This window comes from Branchiostoma belcheri, unplaced genomic scaffold (assembly GCF_001625305.1).
Source record: "Branchiostoma belcheri isolate BF01 breed outbred unplaced genomic scaffold, Haploidv18h27 scaffold122, whole genome shotgun sequence".
NCBI classification, from domain to species: Eukaryota; Metazoa; Chordata; class Leptocardii; order Amphioxiformes; family Branchiostomatidae; genus Branchiostoma; species Branchiostoma belcheri.
The window spans coordinates 74,463-84,456 of record NW_017802625.1 but is presented as its reverse complement, the minus strand read 5'-3'; positions in this window follow the sequence as shown (position 1 = coordinate 84,456).

Here is a 9,994-nt window from a genome sequence, read left to right as displayed (position 1 = left end):
AATTCTGGCTACGGTCATTTGCGGACCCAATAACCTATCACCATAGACAACCAATTTTACTTGCGCGGTACGTCAAAGGGTCTGTAACCCCGTCAATAGGAACCCATTCCCGATGTCACGGTCCGTCCAGCGCCTAACCCCGGAGCAGCACGGATGGATGAGCGGATAACCGTGTCGGGTTTTACGGCACGATAATTACATCTCCCGGGTCCCGTAACGCTCCGACCTCGCAGGCACAGGGATGTACGGCGACATGAATTTTTTAAAAGAAATAAAAGGAGGCAGAATATAGGGATGGGATAAAGAAATGACAGGGTCTGTTTTTCATCAGATTCTATTACTAACACTATAGATATTCCTTCTGTAAAATGATATTGATTCTGCATATTGATTTGAAATTCTGGCTACACTAGCTGAAGTCAAAATACAAGAAAAACGAATCCCAGTTATAAGTTATCAAACGCATTTGCAAAATCATAAAAATGCTACATGCATAAAGCTACCATGGTGAATGAGACAGAAATACAGACATACTGTAAGAAACAGGAGGAGACAGTAAAAAAAACCCACTGGTCCCGGGCCGGGGTTCGAACCCACAACCTGCCGGGCCCCAGTCAGACACTCTAACCATTCCGCTAAAAGGTCTAAACCCGTTTGTCGGATCTGTTGGTAGCGCCTATAAACCCCCCACTGTTACACTACAAGTAGATGAGTCTTTGTGAGCTGCGCATGCAGATGCGCGTAGACAGTGATGATGTGGGAGGATCAGTGTTTAACTTTAGTAGACAAGGTCTGTATCTCATCAACATATCTGTCTGTATCTGTATCTGTATAGCCTGTATAACTGCCCTTCGGCGTAACACACCAGCTTCTGTATCTGTATAGCCGGTATAACTGCCCTTCGGCGTAACACACCAGCTTCTGTATCTGTATAGCCGGTATAACTGCCCCTCGGCGTAACACACCAGCTTCGCAGGTACGCGGCGCGGCGGCAGCTGGCTATGTTACACCGAACGACTTGTTACACCTAACATTTGAACATCTAACTCTAAACATTGTTTAAAGCTATCTACTGACAATGCCTCTACTGTACTTGGTAACAGTGAGTTCCACTCTTTGATCGATAGTTCTAGGAAAGAATGAATTCTTGAACACCTCAATCCTTGGTTGATAACTCTGACATGGCTATTTCTTGTTCTTTTCTGGGCCAGTATTAGGTACTCAGTAGTTCGTACATCCACCATTCTTTTTTTTTTTAGTTGGAGAACAGTTTAATTCAATCTCATTATGGTAGTTCTCTGATCTTTCGCCACTTGGCTATTTTGGTGATTCAGACGCATTTTATGACCAAGAGCAATAAAACTCTATCGCATCCCAGTCGCTGCGTTATCTATGGAAATAATGACAAAGGACCCCCCCCCCAACACACACACCGGTGTAACGTACTCAGTAATGGTGACAAATGACGTGTATCTCACTTGGTAATCAACAGGGTTTGATGTGAGCTGCTCACTGTTAATCTATCGTCACATCCATCAGCATTGGGCCAGACAGTGTGGCGAGGAGCGGTGACTGTTACATGGATAGTCTCGACGCAGACTTCTCCGCGGGCCCAAGAAAAAAAAAAACAGCCAAACTAAAAAAGTAACATTTGCAAAGCAAATGCGTAATGTTTACCATCGCATAAAATTGCAACATTATGTAACCCAGCTACAGTTACCATGGTGATAGACATCAACACACAGGTCATTGGCCAGGTCAGAGGTCACCGTTTGGAGAAGAAGAAGAAGAAACTGAGCAAAAACAATATGTTTTCCTTCGGTAAACATAAATGCCGGGGATATTCTTCCATAGGAGCTGTACCCATAGTCGCCATGTTGGGAAAATTTGAATTTCTATGACGGCCAAACTAGGGCAAATTCACGACGACAAAACCCCCAAAAAAATCATGGATGGAGAAAACAGTAAAATATTGACATTAACATATGCCGCCGTTTCTCTTATTTACATATACTGCCGTTGTAAGCATCATTCCATACGTAAAGCGTTTGAAACAGCTAATAAAACAAGCTACGAAAGGGGTCTCTGTATTATTTTCCCTAGTTTTAGATTTTTAAATAGAAAAGAAAAATTCACATTCCTCATGAAACTCGATAATCTTCGTACTATAAACTCCATCTGTTCTTACATTTACAACTGCCTTTAAGAAGCGAGAAGAAGCAGAACCTGTACATATGTCGTTTTACTATAGATATATTTTAGTCTACCATCGCTATTTGCCGTGACCTGTACTTAGTTCGCAATGAGCAAAAATGTACAATAAAGGTCTTTCTTACGCCAAAAAACAGTTACTCAAGCAACTGGATATGATTTTGAAAACGTCAGCAGGCGAGAATTCTACCACTGAACCACTGCATCGGTGGTTCAGTGGTAGAATTCTCGCCTGCTGACGTTTTCAAAATCATATCCAGTTGCTTGAGTAACTGTTTTTTGGCGTATCGTATTACCTGGATGTCTAACCTTCATCGACGTAAAGGTCTTTCTTATTATTTGGTACCACCAACAAAAGTCAGTGTAGGGAAGACAAAAGTCTGTGTACAGAAGACAAAAGTCAGTGTACGGAAGACAAAAATCATTTTACCGACTGACAAAAGCCAGTCTGCCGAGCAGAATTGTCCCTATCGGCCACGGTAGAAATTGCTTTGGGCGCCTTTAGCGTAGATGTCTGGTAGAGACTAGCTACTGCATATGCGGAGTAGGTTTCCCAGAAATACGCTTCTTTATAATGATACCCCCAGGGTGTCGCTACAATTTCTCTCATGATCAGTAAATCTGATACCGGCACGGTAAAAATACTATTCACTAGATATATATGACATTTAAAAGGCATTCAGTGCAGTTTTTAGGACATGGAAACCCGATTTTTCAAAGCCAATATTCTAGCCATTTATCTACATACTGATAAGAGTTTAAACCAGACAGTCCCAATGTATATTGACCCTCACGGAGCAAAAAATCCCTAAAATTCTGACGGAATATGGTAATACTGGAAAAGCTGATTTTTAAGGGTACCACCCAGAAAATGAAGGACTAATCTTGGGGCTTGTTTCTGCAGTTTTAAAAGCCCAAAGTATGAAATACTGACTCAAATGTGCTAATGTGAAGCAGTATGTGTCAATATCACAAAGATCTCCTTATTCAGAATATTTCTAGTTTTGCTGCCCTGAAATCGCTTGATCATACACGGTAGTGACGGTACGTTCATTATAAGACAGACGCATCGCTCTTTGGAATACATACATGAATGCATTGTGTTTACTGCACAGATTCTTATTGGAAGCGATAGGTAATTGAATTGGAATGATGGACGTGCATTTGGGACGACTATATGTGAAATCAAAACGCTTCCGCCTACATGTCACAAAAATCGTTCACTCTGCATTTCAGGTCCTTTTATATCGTTCGCACAGTTCTCGCCATATTCTATGCATCTTTAGCAATACACAAGGCATATTGCTATATATTATGACAAAAGGGGCTAGACGTTCAGACCAAAAACAACACTGTGTAAATTGGGACTTACGCAAATTTTGTCATAATGAAGTATACCACAACTTTCATGCTAAAATTGCTATATACATGTAATACAACTACATTTCTAAAGCATCACAAGGAAAGGCTTGGATTCTATACATTCACTTAAATAGGCATTAAAACACACACCAACACTACATGGTGCATATATATGAATCTTACATATCGTCACAGCTACATAAGGCTCAAAAGCTGATCACTTCGAAGCCAAAAGCAAGAAAAACTAATTTTTACCTCACCGATACAGTCGAATAACAGGCTCTTGCTGTATACCGAAGCTGCAGTGATAGTGTGTGATCATCTACATGCTCATCCACATACTGCATGTCATCCCATGGGTCACATGTACATGTATCTACCCCATCGGTTCACGACATGTTCAAAAGCTCATCACGTCCAACCAAGCCAGAAGCAAGAAAAACTAATTTTTACCTCACGAATACAGTCGTATAACAGGCTCTTGCTGTAGACTGAAGCTGCAGTGATATGATAGTGTGATCATCTACATGCTCATCCACATACTGCATGTCATCCCATGGGTCACATGTACATGTATCTAGCCCATCGGTACACGACAGGCTCAAAATCTCATCACTTCCAACCAAGTCAGAAGCAAGAAAAACTAAATGGTACCTCACCGATACAGTCGTATAACAGGCTCTTGTTGTATACCGAAGCTGCAGTGATCTAAGTGATCATCTACATGCTCATCCACATACTGCATGTCATCCCATGGGTCACATGTATATGTATCTACCCCATCGGTTCACGACATGCTCAAGATTTAATCACGTCCAACGAAGCCAAAAGCAAGAAAAACTAAAGTGTACCTCACCGATACAGTCGTATAACAGGCTCTTGCTGTAGACCAAAGCTGCAGTGATGCAGTGATCATCTACATGCTCATCCACATACTGCATGTCATCCCATGGGTCACATGTACATGTATCTAGCCCATCGCTACACGACATGCGAAACTACGTCTGTGCCGTTTATTACATTTCTAGCTGGCATCACGTGAGCGTCATGCAAAGAGGGTACTGAAGACGAATTCCACTTTATGATGTCATGTCCAACATATGAAGAAAACAGACTAAAGTTGATGCAATCCATAGCTTCCAAAACTAATGTTACGCTACCTCACTCAAAATCAGATATCTTTAATATGCTCCTTTCATGTCCTACACAGATATCAGTGTACGTTGGAAAATTCACATCTGAATCACTACAAAAGCGACACCATATTGCAAATAACTGATATATCTCCTGAATCACAGAATGTTATATTACTCTTCTTAAAAAAATAGATTAGCTTTAGTATCATTATGGACTAGCTTGTTAGAATTATATTTTAGTATTAGTTCGTCTATGTACCATTGTTGTTTCTTTGCCATACATTGTACCAGCTACAGTTGTTGAGCAATAAAGTTGATTTGATTTGATTTTTAGCATAGGCCAAAATATTTTTTTCACTCTACATGTCCTTTCAGTTTCGGTTCATACAAGCTTTCGGTTTCAGTTTCTTCAGTGTCTGTTAGGGAAACTGAAACTATTACTGGGTAATAATTTCATAATAACAGCATAATACTGAATGATAACAGCATAATACAATGTCTTTTGAGGTCAGATGGTCAGTACAGAAATTCTTTTTATTAATGTATATGTTTATTAATGTATCATATCATTATTGTATATAAGATGCTGTATGTATAGTTTGTGTTTCTATGTTTGTACCGTTATTTTCTATGGGTGAAATACCTGAAAGACATTCATTCAATAAAACTTGTCTCTCACAAAGGAAGTTTAGGCCAACCACCAGCCAACCGGTCCACAACCATGGCCCAACCTCCCATCAAACCCTGAATTATTTAGAAACACTTTGAAACATTCGACTGATGCAGCCAAACAGTAGCCAACCTCACCAAACACCACCCAACCTCAGCCGACCTTGCTACTCAAACATGGTTGGGGGGAGTTCGGCTAGTGTTCGGGAGGCCATATTCGGCTATGTGTCACAGGAGCGTAAGGCAGCATTTTTAAGTAAACAAGACAACTGACAAGACACTTACACGACTATCGCAAGAACACACCCAGTCTGCAAGACGACGGCTGTCACATAGTAAAGATTTGTTGGGAAAATGTTTTATTAACACTGTAACTGTTATTAAGTTCGTTTCTTGTTATCAAGTGCAATTTATCGGATCGCAACTGGACGTTCAGATTAAGAGAACAGAAAAAAAAATGAGACGTGTACAATAAACGTTGATGTTCTGGCAAAGATAAAGTCATAAACTGATGAGTGCGGACTAGTATCTTATCTATCCATCTTTCCTTCCAGCCGCAGTGTGCGCTATTCTGATCATGAGACACCGTGTGTGATCATGAGACCACAGCAGGTAATTTTTATGGATGACATCAGCGCGCGCATTAATTTTCGCCTGATTTGGGGGGAAAAAAAACAAGAAACTTTGTTACAATTCTGACAGTGGTCAACATGCTGAAAATAGGCAAAGATGTCTGCTGCCATGCCGGAAGCTGTATGACAGATAACTATGAAGAGAGGGGACAAGAAAAGGCTCTGATTTAATGTTTTGTTTCTTACTTTGATGCAGTGATATGTGATACTGGCTGTGTATATGTGATGTTCCCACTGAATAAAAACCATTTGTACAATGATTGAGTCAGAATTTGAAAATGTAGGAACCTTGTTTTTTTCGGCCAGTCTTGTTTTTTTTCGCCCGCTCGCATTAGATTTGGAGTCTGCGGAGGATGTCATCCATAAAATTTACTTGCTGTGGCCTGATATCTGCACTCATCGCTCTGCTGTAGCGATTTTAGTATCATCTAATCCATTTTTCCACACCTCACATGCCGACCACGTGCCGCTATCATCTGCAATATCCATCCAGATCTAGTGGTTTATCAGGACACCTAACCGATAAAGAAATGTGCCAAGGGTGTCAAGTACACCCCAGGGTTCGAAATCGATAGAAATTTTATATGCAAAATCATGCCCGAAGGCTAATTGCTTTTACAATCAAATATACTAATCATTGCAATACAGTAATAGAAGACAGGTAACAACTGTCTGGAAAAAACTTCTACTTCTACTACTACGCTAGCTATTATGGGGTTCGACTCCTTCTTTGAAGGCAGTGGATAAATGATAGTCCCACATTCTGCACGATTAGTGGGTTTTGTGATCTTAGTAGAAACGTAGTCTTTTGGTGATCTTCTTAATGACGAAATAAAGGTGGTCCAGTGGCCACTGACCACTAAAATTTAGGCTGGGACAACTAAAAAGACTTAAGGACATTTTTGGGAAAATAGAAAAATAATCAACATTATAAAGTCAGCCTTTCTTTTTGTTTATCAGACACACGTCCCAGGTTTTGGATCCGGAAAATTCTCCCCGAATTTCCTCACTACTCTGCAATTATATGTACGTACATATGTGCATTGGAGTGAACGTAAGAAAAAAAGTTGATTCTGACTTTGACTTTACTTCAAGTTAAAGTCATACAATACTCAAAAACAGGACATGTACAGTTCATCCTCACTTTGGGACAATTGAAATTTATTTTTGGGACAGTGCTGGGACAATAGGAAGAAAAGTTAATTTCGAGGCCTGACACGCGCGAGTATGAAATTCATCGGCATATCATTATGAAGCAAGTTTAAAATTGTAATTTCCAACTCAAGATATTGAACTCATCCAGCTTCTCGACTGTACAACTCCAGTCTTTGTCAAGGAATGAACAATCCACCGCTTCTGTGACGTCACGTTATGCAAATGACACACGTGACTCAGTGACCAATGGAACATATTAGGTTGCAGAAAGTCTGTGGTGCCCCCCGTCTTTGTTGAGGGACGGTTGATCCGCAGAGCATATATGGTTCCTTTGGTGGTCGGAGAAAGGTTCTGAATGTGTGACAGGGGTTATAGAGGTGCTATATACTCAATATCGACATTTGTGGGGTCGTGTGCTCGACTCGGAATCAAGAGGTCCCTGGTTCGAGTCCTGATATGCCACCGATCTTGTGCCCTTGGAAAAGGCACTTTACTCGACTTTCCTCACTCCGCTCAGGTGAAAATGAGTATTGTATTGTCCCCTGTGTTGGTGGCGGCATTAATATAAGTTGAAAAAAAAACTCGAGTGTGCCGTCACCACGTCTGGTGATTACATGTTGGAATATAAAAAATAATATCGACATTTGGCTGGCAATACATTCGCACAACGTTTCATTTTGGGGAACGAATACCACGAGGGACTAGACATGCCAATAGAAGTTGAAATATCATATCTCTCGATAAAGTAGAACGGTAGAAGGTCAAACTTGGCCGTATCGGACAGGAACGAATCGATGAAACAAGTTTTTTTCCCCATGGCTCAAAGTCGGTTGATACCAATTCGGTAAAGTGCATTGCTGGCTCGTTGCCAGGGCATCACGTGACGAGACGGTATCGTTCCCAGGGGCCTGACTGTCACGCGGGTATGTGATTCTGTACATTGTAAGTTCTGCTCTGTACAAGATTGTTATAGGCGACTTGTAGACACACAAAAAGTTATGTGTCATTTTATGACAATGATAATATGTAATGGATATTTCATATCCATCTACATGTAGAGAAGAACTCGAAGCTACCAATACGTGAATCAAGGCCACAGCAAGTTAAGTGATTTTTATGGATGGCATCAGGGCGCGCATGAATTTTCTCCTGATTTTGGGGAAAACAAAGAAAAGAAGTTTTGTTGCCCTCTGACGGTGGTCGACATACCCAAAATTGGCAAAATGGCATGCTCTGTCATGTCGGAACGTGGATAGCAGATATGATATATGAAGAGGGAGAGAAGACAAAGCTCTGATTTAATGATTTAATGTTTTGTCTTTTACTTTGATGCAGTGTTGTATTTCATTCCTTTCTTTTGTGATGGTGGCTGTGTAACATCTGTGTCCATAATATCACCAGGGTCCATAATATCACCACCCTGAGAAACAGTGTGCTTAAAGATATTTTTACTGCAACAAACCCTAGGTATGTACATTTGATGTGTGAAGGAGTGGCTACCAAAAGTATGTTGCAGTAAAAATATCTTTAAGCACACTGTTTCTCAAGGTGGCGATATTATGGACCCTGGTGATATTATGGACACAGATGTTACGTCTCATGTTCCCACTGAATCAAAACCATTTGTACGTAATTAAAGACCTATTTTTCAAAGTTGTTTCTGTGACGAATGGGTGTTGTTCTAGTTGACAGTAAATCTAGCACAATACCAGTATATGCATCATTTCTTGATTAAAGGTTTATGATATCAAAATTTGAAAATGTAAGAATCTTGTTTTTTTGGCCCGCCTTGTTTTTTTCGCCCGCTCGCATTAGATTTGGAGTCTGTTGAGGATGTCATCCATAAAGTTTACTTGCTGTGGCCTGAGTAGAAAAGGCTTAAAAATAGTTGTTTTTCTTGTCCAATTTACATATTCTACCTATCTCATATATTCTGTATGTGTAATGTACACTGTTGTATGTTTCTTGCCTCTGGGCATTGGTTTGCATTAAAGTTCATGATTATCATCATGTTATCATCTTAGAAGATACGATGTATCAATCATAACTTTATGGATGGTGCATGGATGGATGTATATGCCATTGTTTTTTCAATGCGACCCATATTTCAAGGTAGGTAGGTAAGGCCACAGCAAGTAAATTTTATGGATGACATCCTCCGCAGACTCCAAATCTAATGCGAGCGGGCGAAAAAAAAGACGGGTCGAAAAAAACAAGGTTCCTACATTTTAAAATTTTGACTCAATCATTGTACAAATGGTTTTGATTCAGTGGGAACATCACATATACACAGCCAACATCACATATCACTGCATCAAAGTTAGAAAAATTAAAATAAAATCAGAGCCTTTTCTTGTCTCCTCTTCGAGTCATAGTTATCTGCCATCCATCCGGCATGGCAACAGACATCTTTGTTAATTTTCAGCATGTTGACCACTGTCAGAAGGCAACAAAATTTCTTTTTTTTTTCCAAAATCAGGCGAAAATCAATGTGCGTGCTGATGTCATCCATAAAAATTACCTCTGTGGCCTAACACAGAATGGCTTTTAAAGGTAATTTCATGGTGGCAATACAAAAAAAAAATGTTTTAAATAACGAAATCTGATACATGACAAAACAAGTTACATGAAGAGTGTCTTTATTTTTGAGTACCACCCATAAATGGCTAGAACCAGCCTACGATACGAAACAAGCAACCGTTTTCCGTCAGTGACATCGCATTTTTTCCTCATTGATTTCAGTATGCTATGGGATAGGGTTGATTCAATTTTCTATACATTAGGCCAGAAAACTGACTTTGGAAATCTAGTTTTGCCTCTCTGAAATTA